Source organism: Pleurodeles waltl, chromosome 7 (assembly GCF_031143425.1).
Source record: "Pleurodeles waltl isolate 20211129_DDA chromosome 7, aPleWal1.hap1.20221129, whole genome shotgun sequence".
Taxonomy (NCBI): Eukaryota; Metazoa; Chordata; class Amphibia; order Caudata; family Salamandridae; genus Pleurodeles; species Pleurodeles waltl.
In genome coordinates this window covers 716,955,089-716,979,698 of record NC_090446.1, presented here as the reverse complement: position 1 = coordinate 716,979,698, position 24,610 = coordinate 716,955,089, and positions in this window count along the sequence as shown.

Below are 24,610 nucleotides of genomic sequence, written 5' to 3'. Positions count from 1 at the left end.
GTCGCTCTGCTACCAGAACTGTTAACGCGTCCAAGTATGATTAATTTACTCACTTTGGGACTCGTTTTAGGCCAATGAATCTTTTGACCCTGATTGAAGACACCTTAGGACGAGATAGCTAATCAACATGTCAATCAATATGTCAATAATGTCATCAAAGTTCACGGTAATACGACAATTCAAATTATTCAAAGTCATTTAATAAACTCGAAAGACAACAATGACCTTTCAGTCATGAATAACCACACCAGTTTAATATGATTTTGTGAAGTTTATTCCCTATTGATTACAATTCTACTAGCAAGTTTATTAGTCACAAAACAAAGAAACACATTAGCATGGTCACAATATGGTAACTCTGATAAGATTTCATCAAAGCAAGAATCACAAACATTAGAATATAACACGGCGTCAGCATAGGTTGTCTTTAGCAGAGTATCATCATAAAGTTATTCAACAAAGCATAGATTCAGTCATTTGTCTATTTGTGTCAGTTTAGTGAATCTCTTTCCTAACCTCGAATTAGCATCGGCATGTTGGGCTTCATGCAAAACAATTTAGTAACACCAATTTGGAAAACATCTAACTATGGTCTCTGTCAAAAGAAGCAGTTGGTACCTAGAAAGGAAAAGCAAACAGACAATCACAATTTCATTGTCATATAGTTACCCTCCGTATTTGGGTCAGCACTCAGGTTCGGTCTTCATCCTCAGGACATCCGCTGGTTCGCCATCAGCCAGGAATTCAGCAATCGGGGGAAAAAAAGGGGCACTTCCCTCATAAGGAGGTAAAGTGTAAACGGGCAATTTATAAGCCAAGAATGGTTTTAAGAACCAAATAGCAAAGTCTCTATGCGGAGTGACAAAGTGTCTGGATCATAGCAAATCGCATCAGCACCTCCCCTAACTCTCTCCTAGTCTCCTGTTCTCCCTAGTTCTGCTTTACTTCCTGGTATCAAGGGTGTTTATCCTCTTTTTGTTGTACATTCCCCTAAAATTTGGTTGGACAAGGGGTTGCACCCCACTATCTTTAACCAATTGTCTTGACATTAGCTCATCGAATTTGTCACCCCATAACAGTTCTCACGTATTTTATTGGTCCTTATGATTGACGTCTTTAGAGGGTGGAATGTCCGGTATGATTTCATAGTCTTGCGGTCCTTTGCACATCTTCGGTCAGTGGCTCCATTGTCTGTACCGGTTCAGGTGCCCTTGTACCTGCTATTGGTCTACAGTGTTGCATTCAGCTAAAATGTTTCTACAAGCAAGTCGAATTTCATGAGAACGATCTCCTACAATTACATTCAGCTTCTAGTTTGGAGAAAAACAAGAGTTCATGTCCTTCAGCAAGTCAGAACACTGCACGTTAGACAAACACATTTAATATGAGAGTCAGGCAGCTAGGCCTCAACTCATGCTAACTAAAGCCTAATAAATTATTAGCAAAAGCCTTTACTTATACCTATTATTAATATTATAAATCATATCATAATATAACATTTCAACATTATTAGTCAGTTTCATTAGTCCCCGTATATGTTGGCGGCCACTCCCCGTGGGTACATTTCAAACGCACGTTTTAGCAAAATACATTAATACATTTTCCATGCGGCATTATTACACATTAGTTCATAATCATTTCATGTTAATATTGATTATATAAGCTACGCTCTCTCAATAGCAATAAAGCACCTATTACACTAAGCAACCTGTCATCTAAAGTAACATCCAGCATACTTGTGCTGCTTTGCTGCCTGCTCTGCCATAGAAAGAAATCTCAGAGGGGACCCAGCTCAGTCTGTGTTTATATCAGCAGACTGGTAACACAGCGTGCGCAGCGCAATTGTATATTCATTAAAGTGAAGCTAAAGCCGGTCTACCTGAGTGTTGACTAAAAGGGGCGTCACACATCTAAATGACACAGTAAAGCAATCAAAAACAACTGAAATAAAGAAAGTTATACTTTGTTCATACTCCCTTCATAATAACCATGGCATTGGATGAATTTCATACAATAATTGGAGCATGCATTTCCCAGAACTCAAAGTTGGCAGGATTGAAATCTCAAACTGCAATCAGTGAAAGCACAACGTTTCAAAAGGGACGGTGCCATGCGTGTAATATCTATTTAATGTTTTGTCCCTCCTAAATGGAGGAGGTTCGCTTAAGAATTCCCTAGCTCATTTTTGTGTTTATCCACAAGTACACCTAAGAAAGGATAAAAAGGTTAACTTTACTTATGAACAGTCAAAATCAAACTACAGGTTGTACTCAGCTGATTTCGTGACCAATTTCAGATACTATGGGGGTGCAGAGAAATTTATGAGATCAGCTGATACTAAGCATGGCTGCAGATATGAGCAAAATCTTCACCAGAAGGTTGTCATTTTCTAGAAGTCAGTGTGAGTTGTTTGCTTCTTGTATGTGCTCTAACACAAAGCTCTCAAGAGGCCCAGGTTCTCCCTGAATGAGGCAATCTCTTGTCATTAAGCTCCTTTGTGAGGTCAGATGACATTCACTGTGAAGTAATGACACAGTGAAGTCCTAGGAATACCTAGCAGCATCCTTCACCCAGTCACTGAAACATAATTTCATGCTTTTTCAATTTGGTTTGATGGAAACTAACGATATGGTCACGCTATGGAGACAACAAGCACAGAAACATTTTTGCCGACTGTGTGGGTACAGACAAAAGTCACTAGAACACATCTTTTGTGTGTGCCTGGCTTTGTTAGATCATAGGAGATTGTATTTGAAAAATATTCTCAGGTCACTAAATATACGCTCATGTAGGCCCGCTGTTATCAGTTGGCTAAGTGGACTTTCAATCCCGTTCTAAATTTATGGTGCAGGCCCAAAAAGAAACGGAGAATAAAGCTGAGTAGGCCATGAGTGCCCGGCTCTCGGTTTATGTTTGAAGAGTTCCCAAATGGTTAACTCTAGCTCTTAGCCAGTAATTAGTCATTGGTACCTTGGCGTAATTTTATGTTATTAACCTTAGGAAATCAACCGTTTTTTATTTTTTAGTAACCAGGACGCGTTGTCGCTCTCACACGGGCGTAAGCAAGTCCCTGAATTTAAGATCAAGCACAAAGGATGAAACTAGTGGAGCAAGCTTTAATCATGTATAAGTTTAATATATTATGACATGATTTAGGATCAGAATTGGCAACAAAAAAAAAATGTATGTGCATTTAATTCTTAATCAGAGAGTATGTTTGAGTATTTATATAGTACGACTGTTTGTATAGTGATGGTTTTACTTAACTTTGCTAATACATTTTTTCAAGTTTCAAGCTTGTCCAACATGTTGGTATGTATTTGGGCTTTTACCTATGCCCATCAGTACCACTCACTTGTTTGCTTGCCCTTCAAAAATGCTTTGACACAGTGAAGCTTGGAATTTTATCTTCTGCTCACTGTTAGGTCTTAGGTCCTGGCGGAGTAGGAGGTGTTAGGTTTGAGCTCAGAGATTGTTGTTTATTCATAATTTGTATCTGAGCGACAGAGAGTGTTGTCCTTTAGGTCCATCCTTCAGGGATAGTTTCATTGCTCATTGTTCTTTTTTTCCTTTTTTTTTTTTAGCACAGGGGATTTACCATCTGTTGAACATCATTATCCCAGGATCCTTCTTGCGCGCTTTGGGGAACAGGCAGTGGTTGCAGCCTGTGGGCTTGACAGGGGGCAGTGCGGCCGGCACGCGGGGGAGGGGAACATTAAAAACATAAAAATAAAATAAATAGAAAACATTGTTTTTAAAAACTTCCTTCCGCTTCGATCTGTGTGCCGCTCCTCTCCTCTGTCGCTGCAGGTACAGGTTCCCAACTTGCCCTGCGGCCAATCCTGATGCTGCTCAGAGCAGTGTCAGGATTGACTGGTAACGCCCAGCCAGGGCACTCGCAGGCAGACTGGGAGCATGTGGAGGCTCTCTATAGCCCTGCAACTGTGTTGCTGGGCTTGAGCGAGCCTACCACGCATGTGTGTTTGGCCTGCCCGAGACTCATCAGCCCCACATGCCCGCCCTTTAACAAGGAAAGGATAATAAACACAGTTTATTATCCTTTCCTTGTTAAAGGATTTGCAGCGGTTGCTGGTGGTGGAGGAGCCACCATTGGTTGCAGTTGAGTGTTCATAATGTACGTTTTGTACCTTAGAGATGAGAGACAGGGTGTGTTGTCCACTTATTCCATACTTTGGAGATAATTCCATCGATCTGGATAATTCCATCAATCTGTCTCTCCATCTATTTATATATTTTTTTTTTTTCCTTGGGCATAAAGGATTATAACCTCCTATCTAAAATATTACTCCCAGCTCCCCTCATCTCCTTTTGGGGGCCAGGCAGTGAGGTGAAGCCAGTGAGTTGCCCAAGTATCTGGCAACCAGCACCAGATAATGAAGAACAAAGAGGTGAAAACTTTTATATTATTAATAAGTTAACTTGTATTTAGGGAATTTATAGTATGTAATAGTGATTATTGACTTGAATCACTGAGTGCAGACTACTCTCTTTGCAGATTTTTGGATCAGGAGTGATTCTGCATGAAGACTGCAGAAAGAGTTATTATAACACTTATGAGTTGGAACTTGTGATATTTCACTGTAGGGTGCGCTTTTCCAAATGTTTGGTGTAGTGGTAAGTAAGCCAACTCCAAAAGGTAATGAAAAGAGCTTATTTATGTGCATACGTCAATCACCCACATCATGCCCCCTCAAACTGGCTTGGATGTCTGGCGGCAACTGCCAGTTGCTGTTCGAATCCTTACCAGTGTCTGCTACATGCACGAGTGCCCTACAAAGTGAATCATAAGATGGACAGAATGTAAGGAGGACATTGCACAAGGTAAATTGTGCACAAGATACATTTCCTACATTTCTTATATCACATCATCTTCCCCTCTTAAAACAAAAAATAATAATATATGTGACTACACCAACAATAAATGAAAACTACACATTAATATCTTATGAAATCATCAAACTTCTTGGGAACTTTCTTGACCCATGTTCCTATTACATTTCTGTTATCTCTGTAAACAGGATCATTGTAAACAGACCTTGAAGGCAGTTGTTGACTACCAGATCCAACAACATTCCAAGCAATATATTTTTTCTCCACAGTAGAGTGCAACCAATGCGCTTAATCTTGAACATCCATTGAACATTTCTTTTGTGGCATAATGTTGGCTTGTTCTGGAGTAACCTTCCCCAGTTGTCTCTTGTTTCACAAAGCTTTCCCTACAATTAGTGCTGCACCTATGCTGACTTTACTGACTTGTATTGGCATAGAAAACATAGGCTCACCCTTCTTGGCTCTGAGTGGGTTCTTAATTAAAACCCAAATGTTGGAGTGTGAGAAGGTAGCCTCTTTCTAGCCTTGTTACCCCCACTTTTGGCCTGTTTGTGAGTGTATGTCAGGGTGTTTGTCACTGTTTTCACTGTCTCACTGGGATCCTGATAGCCAGGCCTCAGTGCTCATAGTGAAAACACTATGTTTTCAGTATGGTTGTTATGTGTCACTGGGATCCTGCTGGTCAGGACCCCAGTGCTCATAGGTTTGTGGCCTATATGTATGTGTCACTGGGACCCTGTCACACAGGGCCCCAGTGCTCATAGGTGTGCATGTATATGTTCCCTGTGTGGTGCCTAACTGTCTCACTGAGGCTCTGCTAACCAGAACCTCAGTGGTTATGCTCTCTCATTACTTTCAAATTGTCACTAACAGGCTAGTGACCAATTTTACCAATTTACATTGGCTTACTGGAACACCCTTATAATTCCCTAGTATATGGTACTGAGGTACCCAGGGTATTGGGGTTCCAGGAGATCCCTATGGGCTGCAGCATTTCTTTTGCCACCCATAGGGAGCTCTGACAATTCTTACACAGGCCTGCCACTGCAGCCTGAGTGAAATAACGTCCACGTTATTTCACAGCCATTTTACACTGCACTTAAGTAACTTATAAGTCACCTATATGTCTAACCTTTACCTGGTAAAGGTTAGGTGCAAAGTTACTTAGTGTGAGGGCACCCTGGCACTAGCCAAGGTGCCCCCACATTGTTCAGAGCCAATTCCCTGAACTTTGTGAGTGCGGGGACACCATTACACGCGTGCACTACATATAGGTCACTACCTATATGTAGCTCCACCATGGTAACTCCGAATATGGCCATGTAACATGTCTATGATCATGGAATTGCCCCCTCTATACCATCCTGGCATAGTTGGCACAATCCCATGATCCCAGTGGTCTGTAGCACAGACCCTGGTACTGCCAAACTGCCCTTCCTGGGGTTTCACTGCAGCTGCTGCTGCTGCCAACCCCTCAGACAGGCAGCTGCCCTCCTGGGGTCCAGCCAGGCCTGGCCCAGGATGGCAGAACAAAGAACTTCCTCTGAGAGAGGGTGTGACACCCTCTCCCTTTGGAAAATGGTGTGAAGGCAGGGGAGGAGTAGCCTCCCCCAGCCTCTGGAAATGCTTTGTTGGGCACAGAGGTGCCCAATTCTGCATAAGCCAGTCTACACCGGTTCAGGGACCCCTTAGCCCCTGCTCTGGCGCGAAACTGGACAAAGGAAAGGGGAGTGACCACTCCCCTTACCTGCACCTCCCCTGGGAGGTGTCCAGAGCTCCTCCAGTGTGCTCCAGACCTCTGCCATCTTGGAAACAGAGGTGCTGCTGGCACACTGGACTGCTCTGAGTGGCCAGTGCCACCAGGTGACGTCAGAGACTCCTTGTGATAGGCTCCTTCAGGTGTTAGTAGCCTTTCCTCTCTCCTAGGTAGCCAAACCCTCTTTTCTGGCTATTTAGGGTCTCTGTCTCTGGGGAAACTTTAGATAACGAATGCATGAGCTCAGCCGAGTTCCTCTGCATCTCCCTCTTCACCTTCTGATAAGGAATCGACCGCTGACCGCGCTGGAAGCCTGCAAACCTGCAACATAGTAGCAAAGACGACTACTGCAACTCTGTAACGCTGATCCTGCCGCCTTCTCGACTGTTTTCCTGCTTGTGCATGCTGTGGGGGTAGTCTGCCTCCTCTCTGCACCAGAAGCTCCGAAGAAATCTCCCGTGGGTCGACGGAATCTTCCCCCTGCGACCGCAGGCACCAAAAAGCTGCATTACTGGTCCCTTGGGTCTCCTCTCAGCACGACGAGCGAGGTCCCTCGAATCCAGCGACACCGTCCAAGTGACCCCCACAGTCCAGTGACTCTTCAGCCCAAGTTTGGTGGAGGTAAGTCCTTGCCTCACCTCGCTGGGCTGCATTGCTGGGAACCGCGACTTTGCAAGCTACTCCGGCCCCTGTGCACTTCCGGCGGAAATCCTTCGTGCACAGCCAAGCCTGGGTCCACGGCACTCTAACCTGCATTGCACGACTTTCTAAGTTGGTCTCCGGCGACGTGGGACTCCTTTGTGCAACTTCGGCGAGCACTGTTTCACGCATCCTCGTAGTGCCTGTTTCTGGCACTTCTCCGGGTGCTACCTGCTTCAGTGAGGGCTCTTTGTCTTGCTCGACGTCCCCTCTCTCTGCAGGTTCAATTTGCGACCTTCTGGTCCCTCCTGGGCCCCAGCAGCGTCCAAAAACGCCAAACGCATGATTTGCGTGTAGCAAGGCTTGTTGGCGTCCATCCGGCGGGAAAACACTTCTGCACGACTCTCCAAGGCGTGGGGGATCCATCCTCCAAAGGGGAAGTCTCTAGCCCTTGTCGTTCCTGCAGTATTCACAGTTCTTCAGCCTAGTAAGAGCTTCTTTGCACCAACCGCTGGCATTTCTTGGGCATCTGCCCATCTCCGAGCTGCTTGTGACTTTTGGACTTGGTCCCCTTGTTCCACAGGTACCCTCAGTCAGGAATCCATCGTTGTTGCATTGCTGATTTGTGTTTTCCTTGCATTTTCCCTCTAACACGACTATTTTGTCCTTAGGGGAACTTTGGTGCACTTTGCACTCACTTTTCAGGGTCTTGGGGAGGGTTATTTTGCTAACTCTCACTATTTTCTAATAGTCCCAGCGACCCTCTACAAGGTCACATAGGTTTGGGGTCCATTCGTGGTTCACATTCCACTTTTGGAGTATATGGTTTGTGTTGCCCCTATCCCTATGTTTCCCCATTGCATCCTATTGTAACTATACATTGTTTGCACTGTTTTCTAAGACTATACTGCATATTTTTGCTATTGTGTATATATATCTTGTGTATATTTCCTATCCTCTCACTGAGGGTACACTCTAAGATACTTTGGCATATTGTCATAAAAATAAAGTACCTTTATTTTTAGTATAACTGTGTATTGTGTTTTCTTATGATATTGTGCATATGACACTAAGTGGTACTGTAGTAGCTTCACACGTCTCCTAGTTCAGCCTAAGCTGCTCTGCTAAGCTACCATTATCTATCAGCCTAAGCTGCTAGACACCCTATACACTAATAAGGGATAACTGGGCCTGGTGCAAGGTGCAAGTACCCCTTGGTACTCACTACAAGCCAGTCCAGCCTCCTACATTGGTTGTGCAGTGGTGGGATAAGTGCTTTGAGACTACTTACCACTCTTGTCATTGTACTTTTCATGAGAGAAAAATATACAAAACAAGGTCAGTGTATATACACATAGCCAAAAAGTTTTGCATTTCCTCTTTTCACTCTTTTCTAAGTGCTGAAAAGTACTTCTAAACTTTCAAAAAGTTCTTAAAAGTTTTAAAAGTTTTTTTCTGTCTTTCCAAAAAGTTCTGAAAATTTTTTTCTCTTTTGCTATCACTTCAACTCTCTCTAAAAAATGTCTGGCACAGGAAAAAATGTTGAACTGTCCAAACTTGCATATGATCACCTTAGCTGGAAAGGAGCAAGGAGTCTCTGCATAGAGAGAGGTTTGAGTGTAGGGAAGAATCCTTCCTTAGAACTGTTAATTAATATGCTTAGAGTACAGGATAAGGCCATAAGTGCCCAATCTGTAGAAAAAGTAGCTAATGGTTCTCAATCTGATCCAGGGACTCCCCCAGGAAAAGGTTCAGGAAAGAAACTTCTCAGCCTGCCCATTACTAGACAGTCTAGCATAGTTGGTACAGAGGTTGAATCACATCATACTGATGATGTGCTCTCACATTATGCTGGTAGCCAAGCTGTTAGGGTGCCCCTTGTAAGGGACAGGTCTCCTTCTGTTCATTCCCATCATACCTCTGTATCTAGAAATGTCCCTCCCACCCACCCTGATGACAGATTGTTGGAAAGGGAGCTCAATAGATTGAGAGTGGAGCAAACCAGACTGAAGCTCAAGAAGCAACAGCTGGATTTGGATAGACAGTCTTTAGAAATAGAGAGGGAAAGACAGAAAATGGGTTTAGATACCCATGGTGGCAGCAGCAGTATTCCCCATAGTCATCCTGCAAAAGAGCATGATTCCAGGAATCTGCATAAGATAGTTCCCCCTTATAAGGAGGGGGATGACATTAACAAGTGGTTTGCTGCACTTGAGAGGGCCTGTGCTGTACAGGATGTCCCTCAAAGGCAGTGGGCTGCTATCCTATGGCTATCATTTAGTGGAAAAGGTAGGGATAGGCTCCTTACTGTGAAAGAAAATGATGCCAATAATTTTACAGTTCTTAAGAATGCACTCCTGGATGGTTATGGCTTAACCACTGAACAGTACAGGATAAAGTTCAGAGAGACCAAAAAGGAGTCTTCACAAGACTGGGTTGATTTCATTGACCATTCAGTGAAGGCCTTGGAGGGGTGGTTACATGGCAGTAAAGTTACTGATTATGAAAGCCTGTATAACACAATCCTGAGAGAGCATATACTTAATAATTGTGTGTCTGATTTGTTGCACCAGTACCTGGTAGACTCTGATCTGACCTCTCCCCAAGAATTGGGAAAGAAGGCAGACAAATGGGTCAGAACAAGGGTGAACAGAAAAGTTCATACAGGGGGTGACCAAGATGGCAATAAGAAGAAAGATGGTGAAAAATCTCAAGATAAGCATGGGGATAAGGATAAAACCAAAGATCCCACTTCAAATCTTAAACACTCTTCAGAGGGTGGGGATAAAACAAATTCTTCCTCTTCTTCCCAACCTGCACACATTAAAAAGCCTTGGTGCTTTGTGTGTAAAAATAGAGGCCATAGGCCAGGGGATAAGTCCTGTCCAGGTAAACCCCCTGAGCCTACCACCACTAATACATCAAGCTCTAGTGCCCCTAGCAGTAGTGGTACTAGTGGTGGGACTGCTGGCAACAGTCAAGCAAAGGGTGTAGTTGGGTTCACTTATGGGTCCATAGTGGAAACTGATGTAATCAGTCCCAAGACAGTTTCTGTCACACCTAGTGGCATTGGCCTTGCCACACTGGCTGCTTGTCCCCTTACAATGGATAAGTACAGGCAGACAGTTTCAATAAATGGTGTTGAGGCCTTGGCCTACAGGGACACAGGTGCCAGTTTCACTTTGGTGACTGAAAACCTAGTGCACCCTGATCAACACATCATTGGACAACAGTATAAGATTATTGATGTCCATAACTCCACTAAGTTTCTTCCCTTAGCTATAATTCAGTTTAGTTGGGGTGGAGTTACTGGCCCTAAGCAGGTGGTGGTATCACCTAGCTTACCTGTAGACTGTCTCTTAGGTAATGACCTAGAGGCCTCAGGTTGGGCTGATGTAGAGTTTTATGCCCATGCAGCCATGCTGGGCATCCCTGAGGAATTGTTCCCTCTCATTTCAAGTGAAATGAAAAAGCAAAGGAGAGAAGGCCTGAAAACTCAGGATCCCTCTCCATCAACAGGTAAAAAGGGTATCACAGTATCCCCTAACCACCCTACCATTCAGGATACTATTCCTGTGGTGGGAGAAACCTCTCCTGGGGTGGCACCTGTTCCAAGGGAATCATCAGCTGGCAAAGCTGGACTCCCTGAGGTGGAAGTACTTCTCTGTGGGATAACTAACATTGGTGAGAAAAACAGCACCATTTTAGTTAACATGGAGCATCCCTCCAACCCTCCCAGAGAAACTTTAGTGCAGAAACTCTGCACTGCCTCACAACACTTAGGACAGCATCCCTGCCCTAGTGTGGAGCTGATAGGACAGCATCCCTGCCCTGCACCAACCCAAGAGAAACAGCATCCCTGTTCTCTCTTCCAGCCATATGGACAAAGTTTTTGCCCAGCTATGGCTTTTCTGAGACAGCATCCCTGTCTGGCATTTCCATCACTACAAATAGGTTCAGTGGACAATTCCCACTGCTCTAAACTAAAACTTACTGATAGAAACTCTGAAAATACATCTTCACATTGTTGCTTAGCTAAAAAACTTCAAACAGGGTGGTTTACATCCCCACAGGGAAGTAACCATATAGTGGATGATAAAGGGAGTAACCAGTCTATTGCAGAGCTACTCTCTACTTATCACCACTTAGACAATAAAGTCTCAACTGGCCAAGGTTAGCCTTATTGTCCTTCGTTTGGGGGGGGGTTGTGTGAGAAGGTAGCCTCTTTCTAGCCTTGTTACCCCCACTTTTGGCCTGTTTGTGAGTGTATGTCAGGGTGTTTGTCACTGTTTTCACTGTCTCACTGGGATCCTGATAGCCAGGCCTCAGTGCTCATAGTGAAAACACTATGTTTTCAGTATGGTTGTTATGTGTCACTGGGATCCTGCTGGTCAGGACCCCAGTGCTCATAGGTTTGTGGCCTATATGTATGTGTCACTGGGACCCTGTCACACAGGGCCCCAGTGCTCATAGGTGTGCATGTATATGTTCCCTGTGTGGTGCCTAACTGTCTCACTGAGGCTCTGCTAACCAGAACCTCAGTGGTTATGCTCTCTCATTACTTTCAAATTGTCACTAACAGGCTAGTGACCAATTTTACCAATTTACATTGGCTTACTGGAACACCCTTATAATTCCCTAGTATATGGTACTGAGGTACCCAGGGTATTGGGGTTCCAGGAGATCCCTATGGGCTGCAGCATTTCTTTTGCCACCCATAGGGAGCTCTGACAATTCTTACACAGGCCTGCCACTGCAGCCTGAGTGAAATAACGTCCACGTTATTTCACAGCCATTTTACACTGCACTTAAGTAACTTATAAGTCACCTATATGTCTAACCTTTACCTGGTAAAGGTTAGGTGCAAAGTTACTTAGTGTGAGGGCACCCTGGCACTAGCCAAGGTGCCCCCACATTGTTCAGAGCCAATTCCCTGAACTTTGTGAGTGCGGGGACACCATTACACGCGTGCACTACATATAGGTCACTACCTATATGTAGCTCCACCATGGTAACTCCGAATATGGCCATGTAACATGTCTATGATCATGGAATTGCCCCCTCTATACCATCCTGGCATAGTTGGCACAATCCCATGATCCCAGTGGTCTGTAGCACAGACCCTGGTACTGCCAAACTGCCCTTCCTGGGGTTTCACTGCAGCTGCTGCTGCTGCCAACCCCTCAGACAGGCAGCTGCCCTCCTGGGGTCCAGCCAGGCCTGGCCCAGGATGGCAGAACAAAGAACTTCCTCTGAGAGAGGGTGTGACACCCTCTCCCTTTGGAAAATGGTGTGAAGGCAGGGGAGGAGTAGCCTCCCCCAGCCTCTGGAAATGCTTTGTTGGGCACAGAGGTGCCCAATTCTGCATAAGCCAGTCTACACCGGTTCAGGGACCCCTTAGCCCCTGCTCTGGCGCGAAACTGGACAAAGGAAAGGGGAGTGACCACTCCCCTTACCTGCACCTCCCCTGGGAGGTGTCCAGAGCTCCTCCAGTGTGCTCCAGACCTCTGCCATCTTGGAAAAAGAGGTGCTGCTGGCACACTGGACTGCTCTGAGTGGCCAGTGCCACCAGGTGACGTCAGAGACTCCTTGTGATAGGCTCCTTCAGGTGTTAGTAGCCTTTCCTCTCTCCTAGGTAGCCAAACCCTCTTTTCTGGCTATTTAGGGTCTCTGTCTCTGGGGAAACTTTAGATAACGAATGCATGAGCTCAGCCGAGTTCCTCTGCATCTCCCTCTTCACCTTCTGATAAGGAATCGACCGCTGACCGCGCTGGAAGCCTGCAAACCTGCAACATAGTAGCAAAGACGACTACTGCAACTCTGTAACGCTGATCCTGCCGCCTTCTCGACTGTTTTCCTGCTTGTGCATGCTGTGGGGGTAGTCTGCCTCCTCTCTGCACCAGAAGCTCCGAAGAAATCTCCCGTGGGTCGACGGAATCTTCCCCCTGCGACCGCAGGCACCAAAAAGCTGCATTACTGGTCCCTTGGGTCTCCTCTCAGCACGACGAGCGAGGTCCCTCGAATCCAGCGACACCGTCCAAGTGACCCCCACAGTCCAGTGACTCTTCAGCCCAAGTTTGGTGGAGGTAAGTCCTTGCCTCACCTCGCTGGGCTGCATTGCTGGGAACCGCGACTTTGCAAGCTACTCCGGCCCCTGTGCACTTCCGGCGGAAATCCTTCGTGCACAGCCAAGCCTGGGTCCACGGCACTCTAACCTGCATTGCACGACTTTCTAAGTTGGTCTCCGGCGACGTGGGACTCCTTTGTGCAACTTCGGCGAGCACCGTTTCACGCATCCTCGTAGTGCCTGTTTCTGGCACTTCTCCGGGTGCTACCTGCTTCAGTGAGGGCTCTTTGTCTTGCTCGACGTCCCCTCTCTCTGCAGGTCCAATTTGCGACCTTCTGGTCCCTCCTGGGCCCCAGCAGCGTCCAAAAACGCCAAACGCATGATTTGCGTGTAGCAAGGCTTGTTGGCGTCCATCCGGCGGGAAAACACTTCTGCACGACTCTCCAAGGCGTGGGGGATCCATCCTCCAAAGGGGAAGTCTCTAGCCCTTGTCGTTCCTGCAGTATTCACAGTTCTTCAGCCTAGTAAGAGCTTCTTTGCACCAACCGCTGGCATTTCTTGGGCATCTGCCCATCTCCGAGCTGCTTGTGACTTTTGGACTTGGTCCCCTTGTTCCACAGGTACCCTCAGTCAGGAATCCATCGTTGTTGCATTGCTGATTTGTGTTTTCCTTGCATTTTCCCTCTAACACGACTATTTTGTCCTTAGGGGAACTTTGGTGCACTTTGCACTCACTTTTCAGGGTCTTGGGGAGGGTTATTTTGCTAACTCTCACTATTTTCTAATAGTCCCAGCGACCCTCTACAAGGTCACATAGGTTTGGGGTCCATTCGTGGTTCACATTCCACTTTTGGAGTATATGGTTTGTGTTGCCCCTATCCCTATGTTTCCCCATTGCATCCTATTGTAACTATACATTGTTTGCACTGTTTTCTAAGACTATACTGCATATTTTTGCTATTGTGTATATATATCTTGTGTATATTTCCTATCCTCTCACTGAGGGTACACTCTAAGATACTTTGGCATATTGTCATAAAAATAAAGTACCTTTATTTTTAGTATAACTGTGTATTGTGTTTTCTTATGATATTGTGCATATGACACTAAGTGGTACTGTAGTAGCTTCACACGTCTCCTAGTTCAGCCTAAGCTGCTCTGCTAAGCTACCATTATCTATCAGCCTAAGCTGCTAGACACCCTATACACTAATAAGGGATAACTGGGCCTGGTGCAAGGTGCAAGTACCCCTTGGTACTCACTACAAGCCAGTCCAGCCTCCTACATGGAGGCAGCACATTCTGGTTGGTGAGACAAGGTCATAACCAGGCAGAATCTATCACTCCAATCAGGGGTGGATGAATACACTCACTGTATAACTTACGCTCACCCTTGAGTAGTTTGGCACAGAGCAGTCAGGCTTATCGTAGGGGCAATGTGTAAAGCAATGGCACAATACCACTACGCAACAAAAACATTGAGCCTCACAAAAGAGACTTCCTCCTCAGCTCTTCAGCTCTTCTCCTTGGCAGAGGTTACTCTCGATTCCAGAAGTGATCTAATTTTCAAGGATTTTGGGTGCTCTTCTTATACTCCTTTCTGCCTTTGAAGTAGGCCTACTTCAAAGAGAAGTCTCAGTTGTTTTCAAGATCCTGCCTTGCCAGGCCAGGCCCCAGACACACACCAGGGGGTTGGAGAATGCATTGTGTGAGGACAGGCACAGCCCTTTCAGGTGTAAGTGACCACTCCTCCCTCAGCCCAGATGGCCCATCAGGATATGCGGGCTACACCCCAGCTCCCTTTGTGTCACTGTCTACAGGAGAGGTGCAAACAGCCCAACTGTCAAACTGACCCAGGCAGGGAATCCACACACAAGCAGAGTCACATAATGGTTTAAACAAGAAAATGCCTACTTTCTAAAAGTGGCATTTTCAAACACACAATCTAAAAACAAACTTTACTAAAAGATGTATTTTTAAACTGTGTGTTCAGAGACTCTAAACTGCATATTTCTATCGGCTCCCAAAGGGAATCATTTAATAATATTTAAAGGCAGCCCCCATGTTAACCTGTGAGAGGGATAGACCTTGCAACAGTGAAAACCGAATTTGCAGTATCTCACTGTCAGGACATGTAAAACACTCAAGTACATGTCCTGCCTTTTACATACACTGTTCCCTGCCCATGGGGTTATCTAGGGCCTTCCTTAGGGGTGCCTTACATGTATAAAAAAAGAAGGGTTAGCCCTGGCAAGTAGGTACACTTGGCAAGTAGAATTGGCAGTTTAAAACTGCACACACGGACACTGCAGTGGCAGGTCTGAGCCATTTTTACAGGGCTACTAATGCGGGTGGCACAACCAGTGCTGCAGGCCTACCAGTAGCATTTGATTTACAGTTCCTGGGCACCTCTAGTGCACTTTGCTAGGAACTCACTAGTGAATCAAATATGCCAATCGTGGAAAGTCAATTACACATACATTTTACATAGGCGCACTTGCACTTTAGCACTGGATAGCAGTGGTAAAGTGCCCAGAGTAATAAAAACAGCAAAAACAGAGTCCAGCACTCATCAACAACCTGGGAATCAGAGGCAAAAAGTTAGGGGAGACCACATCAAGGATGCCAAGTCTAACACATACATAATATCAGTGGCGGATGGTAACATTTGAAAGTGGTGGGGAGTGAAAGTCTGGGTACGACTTATGTAGCTAGCAAGCTCAGTGAACAAAACTGAGGTCCAGGGTGGGTCCTCCTCCCCAGAAAAAAATTACAAAAAAGATTTGCATTTAAAAGGAAATACGTTAAGGGAGAAAGCAAGGTTTATGAAGCAGTGGGAACGTATAGTCTTGAAATACTAAACACATTAAAAATTTCCCTATAAGTTACTGCATTAATATGTTCACCCTTTACTTTAATGTGCAAATTGTACCCTGCAACAACTTTAGGCCCTTTTAATCGTGTGCTTTCCCGGTGTTGTGCACTGCATCAACTTTGGAAGAAAATGCTCTAACCAGGCATCAGGAAGCACCCACAGCTGCTGGCTGCAATCAGTCATACAGAAATATATACAGACAGGTCTTTAAGTGGGATGGAAAAAGTGGGAGCATACTAAAAGGGAACAGGTAAAATAAATGTCAGTGAGTCCCACAGCATGTCACCGGCCTCTATTAGAACAAGAGCAGACAGCGTGCAGGTGCTGCTAAATGTGTCACAGTGTCTAAAAATTACACTGGGACAAATTTAGCATATTTCTGTGAAGCCCAGCCTCTTAGAAGGGTAGACGGCATCCACCCTGTGAAAAAAGTGGGTAGAGACCGTCTACCCTCAACTTGTGCCCTGCTGATGTATTTTAGTGTGGTGATGCGGACACCAGTACTAAAATGCTTTACTCTAATCCCTGATGCGTGGTACTTGGCAGAACCCCCAGACTGGAGGCATATGCCAGCGAAATAAGAAGCAAGCCAGTTTGAGTACAGCCACACGAAGAAATGTGTCTTGTAACCATCTCTCCCTGTAAGGTGTGGGCCTGGGCTACTGCGTATAATGTGATTAACCCAGTGGCGTAACGAGACTTGAGGTCCCCCCAACCCCCCTCGCAGCGTACATTGAGGACCACCCTCCGGTCTTATTCAGGAGCTCTCGGTCCGCGCACAGTGTTGAGGGGGCCCCTGGCTGTGGGGGCCTGTGTTACACCAGTGCATTAACCTCCACGCGAGGGGCCTTCAGAGCGCACATAACAATGGTTGCTTGACCTTATTAGCTAAGTGGTGAAATCAGAGCTTTAAATGGAACCATGAACAGCACGAGAGCAGCATAAAAGGAAAGATATTCCTTTCGGGCGAGGTGTTGATCTTTTCACAGGGTTTGTCTTTGATTTCTGTGAGATTGGCAATTAAAATAAAAGTGAGAAATTTGTGGTCAAGGACTTGCTGTGTACGCAGCTGCAGTGTGTTTCCTGACTGTATTTATAAGACGTTTCCTGATGCTTTCTGACATCACCGCACTTTATCATGTCCGAGACTTTTCACATGCATTCAGTTTGACTGGGATGTGTGCAACTAAACCCCATACAATGTTTTGTAAGTCTGTTCATTGTTAGCATTGGAATGAAAGTTGCATCCCTGGTCTAACTACTATGTGAATTCAGCACATATAGTTCTCTCGCCCTCCCTTCCCTTGACAGTTGATTTCTTTTATCTGGACTGTTTTTCTCTTTATACTATTCCTTTCCACTTTATTTTAATATCGGTACTCACGTATTTCCATTATCTGTAAATCGCTTTGATGCCTTTGGGGCTTTGCATGTGCATTTCAAAACTATAAATGATATGAAATAAAACCATTTCGATCAATACCAGTACTTGCTTCCAAACTATGACTAGTTTATGGTAATTTAGTATCTAAAATCTAAGTTTAGCATGTCTGGTGGACATGTCTGGAATTTATTGCCCTTTTTTCATTGCTGTTATGCCAGCTGACAAGGGCAAGTGCTGTTGGATGAGTGTGTGGCAGATTTTGCCTGAATGTAACAATAAATAGGTATATGGAGTGTGAGGGTCCGATTACAAACTGAGCACCAATGTGGATGTTCGCTGTGCCCCTGCTAATTACTGTTTGCCTGCAGACACGTATTGATATCAGAATGGGGAAACATGTAAACGTCACGTGTTTTCACTGAGTCAGAGCTGTGTAAACTGCCTGGTTTTGCTGTATGACCTTTCTCACTACTCGACTGCAACATGTTTAACCTTGTGAAAGTCCATAGGGCAAATCCACATATGGAAATGTACAACTAAATCGTAAAACCCTTTTTTGGACACATATAGGAGTTTCTGCTTGAACTTAAAATAGTGCCCAATGGTTACCTTAGCAGCTGTAAAACTAAAAGAATGTTATTGATATGTCAGAAAATGAGAAATACGCTATTCGAATGAGCGAATCTAAGGGAGTGAGTTAGAATGGGAACATGCCTGAAAGAGTGTGCAGGTGGGACAGTCTCAGCCGTACATGCATCTAAGGCTGAGGCGGTAACATCGATATGGCTGCACAGGGATTCACGTGGAAAGGAGGGGATTTAGATGGATCTAATCACGTGCAAGCAGTAACCCTGCACTCTAGAGGTGACTGCACCCAGTCTAGGGGCGAGGGACAACTTGCAGTGCATGAAATGAGCAGCTTCTTAACTTTAGGCAGATTGCTCCTCGGATCTTTTGTCTGATAGTCAGCATAGGCCAGGGGCTGCCAAACACGAACAATGACCCACCAGAAACCCAAATTATTGAGGTTCAGCACATTATTCTGATATTTATGTGTGTTAGATATTTTAACCTAATTCTGTGAACAGCAAGTTGTTTCTCTGCACTGCTCTCTGGGCATAGCACCTTTAAAATGCGCTAACCTTTTGATTTACTTTTTCTTTGGCATGGCATTACTGCTGAGCCTACTTCTCTGACACAGTACATGTAGTAACCATGTTATGCCCTGTTACAATATTTATGATGGATAACATTTCACTTGATATTATACATGGCCTAATTTTCCCGACATGCATGATTTCTGGGATGAGAGAATGAGTTGGACTGCGGAGGACTTACTTTTACTATTCCTACTCCAGTCTAAGCTAGAGTAGGGAAAGTGCTGGGCTTAGGAGGTGTTACTTTTACTATTCCAACTCCAGTCTAAGCAATAGTAGGGAAAACAGACTTTGGAGGGATTAGCTTTACTATTTCTACTCCAATATGTGCAAAAGTAGGCAAAGCATTGGACTTCCAAGAAGTCGCTTTTACTATTCCCACTCAAGTCTAAGCAACAGTAGAGAAAGCGTTGCATTGCGGAGGAGTTAAAGTTACTATTCCCACTCAAATTTATGCAACAGTAGGGAAAGTGTTGTACTTTGTAGGGGTTAAATATGCTATTCCCACTCCAATATAAGTAAGAGTATGAAAGTGTTGGACTTCCGAGTAGTTACATCTCCTGTTCCCACACCAGTCTAAGCAATAGTAGGAAAAGAGTTTGACTTTGGACGGGTTATATTTACTATTCCCATCTAATCTAAGTCACAGAAGAGAAAGTGAAAGGACTTCGGAGGATTAAAATTTACTATTCCCACTCCAATGTATTAAACAATAGAGAAAGTGTTCAAGGTCATAAAAAGTAAATATACCATTCCAACTCATAATTATTTTCTAGAAAACAGAGATATCTACAGACAAAACATATTTAAAACATAGGTGGTCATTCTGACCCTGGCGGTCTTTGACCGCCAGGGCGGAGGACCGCGGGAGCACCGCCGACAGGCCGGCGGTGCTCCAATGGGGATTCCGACCGCGGCGGTAAAGCCGCGGTCGGACCGGCACCACTGGCGGGGTCCCGCCAGTGTACCGCGGCCCCATTGAATCCTCCGCGGCGGCGCAGCTTGCTGCACCGCCGCGGGGATTCCGACCCCCCCTACCGCCATCCAGATCCCGGCGGTCGGACCGCCGAGATCCGGATGGCGGTAGGGGGGGTCGCGGGGCCCCTGGGGGCCCATGCCACTGGCATGGGCATTGCAGGGGCCCCCGTAAGAGGGCCCCTACATGTATTTCACTGTCTGCTGCGCAGACAGTGAAATACGCGACGGGTGCAACTGCACCCGTCGCACAGCTTCCACTCCGCCGGCTCGATTCCGAGCCGGCTTCATCGTGGAAGCCTCTTTCCCGCTGGGCTGGCTGGCGGTCTGAAGGCGACCGCCCGCCAGCCCAGCGGGAAAGTCAGAATTACCGCCGCGGTCTTTCGACCGCGGAACGGTAACCTGACGGCGGGACTTTGGCGGGCGGCCTCCGCCGCCCGCCAAGGTCAGAATGAGGGCCATAGTTTGTAAGGAAACAAGCATACATGCTGACATAAAAATATTTTAAAAATACAAAATGATTTAAAAGTGTAAGATAATTAAAACAAAATTTACTTCCATTCATTCACGCCAAAAAAAAAACACAAACACCCCCAAAATTAAAAGAAAAATGTAAATGAAGATATTAAATAAAATAATGTAAAATACCTACATTTTACAACTATTAATAGTCACAATATAAAACGAAATTAATGAATTATGCAAATAAAACTAAATATTTAAATGATAAATCATATAAATATATATATAAACTATAAAAAACTGAATTTAGATTTAAAAAAATAACATAATAATTTGCCGCTCTATTGCACTACAAAACCAAAACGTTGCTACTAAAATATAAATTAGTAACAAACATATAAGAATTAGAATATACTTTATAATTTAAAAATGAAACTGAAATAAACAGTTACAATTTAACAATGAAACAATCAATGACATTTGTTTATTTACAATATAAATGTAAATAACAAATTCATTTCCCACACTATTCTCCTAAACAATCTTAACTTGCTACTAAAACATAAATTAACAAACTTAAAATACAACTGCAAACTTAAATTAACCAATTAGACTTAAATAAATTAAACAGTTTAGATAATTGTTAATTCACTAAATATTCAAATGAAGCATTACACTTACATTAATTATAATTTAAATAACGTCCCACTCAATTCCCCTACAAACCCAAACTGCAACTATATTATAAATTACTAATTACATTTTTAAAAATATATTTAAAATTCAAATTACAAACTATTTTGTAAAAAAACATTAATAACTATACTAACAATACCAACACCTCAAATTTATGTAGATTCATTTTTTTAAATTAACATTTCTTACAACAATAGTAACCAATATTAAATATGTTCTTTATAACAATATAATACAACAAACAAATAAATTTTCTTAACTTTTATATTCTGTTCCATGCTAGTTTTGAAATTATATTTTGGTAGACAATATTTTTGACACACTATTTATTTCACACAATATTTTTTACACCATATTTAAGTGAGATAATAATATTTTCAATTAGATAATTTTTCCAAACACCCTGTATACAAGAATGAGTGGATAGTATGACGACTCTGGCTGTATACAGTGGTCAGTGGAAGTATGTGTAACACCATAAATGGAAGGAGGCAAGTATGGGTGAATGCATGAGTGATTCATGGCTGATTGATGAATGTATGGGTAAATAGGTATGTGTTAGGATGGATGCATAAAGAAGGGTAAATGGTTCAAGTTGGAGTAGTAATTATTTCACTTATTTAAAAGTAAAATTAGGTTAAAGAGTCTCCATAAGTAGGAGGAAGATCAGTATTACAAGTAGGAGTATGTAAGAATATGAGAAGTAAGCAGATGTAAGAGTAAGCATAAGCGGAATTAAGAATAGGAGTAAAATGTAATAAGATTACAAATGTGTGTAGGAGTAAGAGTAAGCATTGTAAATGCCACTGTACAAATAATAGGAGTAAACATAAGTATGAATAAAAGTAGAAGTTAGAGACAGCATGTTTAGGAGTAAGAGAAGTATCAGTAAGCAGGGACAAGAGTAGGAGCAAGTAAAGTAACAAGAATATGTAAAAATATTGAGTGCATGTCTTAAAAAAAAACTTACATTTTCAATGTCTCTCAGGCAAAAGAAGGGGCACTTCCAAAAACTGTGCTTGATCAATACTGGTAAAGCTGACCTCCTACATGTAGACTGGTAGGGTGTCTGTTGCATTACAATGCAACACATTCATATGCATGTGCTCACATTAGAAAGAGGCATTGTTTTGTCAGACGGAAATCCTCAAATAAAGCAACTGTTGACAAAAGGATCCAATTCAAATCCAAACCATAATTAATCCAATAGGTCTCTTAATATGGTTAACGATACATCAGACAGCACACTGCCAACAACAGATAAGACTTTGGCTACAGAAAAATGTGTTAGCATAACTGGAATTCCACCAAAACATTCAGAGAAAATGCATGAAGCACTACTTTTGATAAACTGTTTATAAAAGAGGTATGCAGATTACCATAAACTGGACCACTTCATTCCACTGTAATCATTCACAGGAAACAAAGGGCACAAAAAACGAATTTAGTAGTCAACAATAGAGTGCAGAAATTACATTAATTTTACAAACGCTAGCTAACAGCTTTAATATCACATTGAGTGAAAGGGAGGTGTTTGAATTGAGTTCTTGGGTACAGGCAAAACTACTTCTTGGGATAACAATTACTACATATACTGTAGAAGGCTGTCTAAAATAAAGCATTAACAAAATTGATACGCCCTGGTTTAAAAAAGTGAAACAACAATAGACTGCTTAAAAATATATGTATTTTCATTTACTCATGAAACTGATATAAGGAACTACCTCACCTCTCTGTTGCTGGCCACTCCCAAATGCACACTCACTGGCCGCAGTAAACTGGGGCATGAGGATTGAAGTTGACTGCAATGAAGCATGGGTGTGATAGGACCAGGTTTGAACTGGTTGGAGGATTTAACTTGGGATTTAGTCACAAAAGTTGAAGTTCAAAGTCTTCAGTGGGGGAAGGCGGCAGGCTGCAGCTGAAGAGGTTTCTGGGAGGTCAGATAGCCACTGATGAGGACTTTCAGAAGCCAATTGTTTTTAGAAGGAAAGCTCAGAGAGGGGGGGGAATTTGAATTTTGAGGCCAGGGGAGGTCCCTTGCCAGCCAGCTACTTTTGTGAAAAAGCTCAGAGTGGAAGAAACCTGAATCTTCAGGCCACCTGTAACGCACCTTGGGTGGATCTACTTGACAAGTTTGTCATGGTTCTCTGGAAGTCTTTAAAGCCAAAAAGGTTTCAATTCTCAGGTTTTCAGAATTGGAAGGGGAAGTCCAGCTAGGTACAGTCATAAGTTCCAGAACTGCAGGAACGGAACTTTGGGTTCAGGACCCACTCCTCATTAAGGGCTTGAGCACTCAAGGGCAGCTGAAGGCTAATACAAATTACCCTCCAGAGGGTTTAGACAGGAAAAAGATACATTGTAAATGTAGCTTTTCCTTATATTAAATAAAAATCTGACTTCACCGGTGAATCAGGCTTTTTTAAGTATTACAAAGAGTCCTTAAATAATGTTTCTCTAGATGTTTTCTAGCCAAGGATAGCATTATTAAATTTAAAAGTGCATCCCAGTGTTTCTCTATTTGACAGCCAGCCTTGTTAGAGTGAAAATACCTTTTTGGTGCTAGTCACTGCAAGGATACGTTTAGCATTACATTTCTACATGTCCTATTTTTGAATACCATGCACCCTGCCTTATGAGCTACAAGGCCTACTCAGGGGTGTCTTATTTGAGGTTTAGAAGGAAGTTTTAGACCTGTCCAAATGGTTTAGTTTGACAGGTTGAATTGCAGTTTTTAAACTGCACCTGTCAGGCTACAATGTTAGGGCATAAGACAGGTTTTCACTGGCACTGTCGTGGATGGCAAAATAGTTTGTGTTGTCCACTAATGGCATTTAACTTACAGACCCTGGGTACACCTTGTGTGATATACTAGGGACCTATAGGTAAATTAAATATGCCAATTAGGGTTACACTAATTCAACCAGGTTAAAAGGGGGAGCATAGACTCGTTACTACTGGTTAGCAGTGATAAGCTGTACAGGTTTCTACTGCCAGCAAAAACAGGACTAAAATCTGGGGATATACAATGCAAAAGATAGTAATTTTCAACAAGAGGACAGTTCATTACCATTGCACGTAATGCACATAGGGAGAAGGGTCTCCACATTTGGATTCTGAGAGTGAAGGCACTGTGGGATTGTTTGCAGTGGTTAGGAAGGAGTCACGAGTTATCTACACCCACTAGTTGGTGTCAGGCATAACAGTAGCATCACCAGGCACCCTCTTTAGAACACTTTCTTGACCTGCAGAAGAATAAAGGTGGACTTGGCCTACTGTATATGACCTGGGAAGAACACTCCAAGGGTCAGTTGGCTGACCTCCTGTGTAACTAAAGTGTTACAACAAGCTACAAGAGGCTTCTTCCTTGAAGTACCCAGCAGACTAGGACCAACTGGTCCTGACCTGGAGCATGCAGGTGGCCTCTAATAGAGAGAATCATTACACCAAAGTGCTGCTCCTGAGATTTGTTTACCTGGACTTCCACTACAACCTCTAAAAAGCTGGGATTTAGAAACTTTTTGGACTTCCAGAACTCGGGAGGATTGGGACAAACCACACAATCCAAACCTTCTAGTGCAACTTTTATAGACCCAGGAAATAGGTTTCTCACGGTCTCAGCAAATCTAAATCTGCTGAACCTCAGTGAGAAGGTATCCGGCCCTTGTAGAACTTATTGTTGGATACACCCTGCAGTTTTGCCTGTTGTAGGACTCCAAGCTCGGAAAAAGAGATGTCCGAAGGTAAAC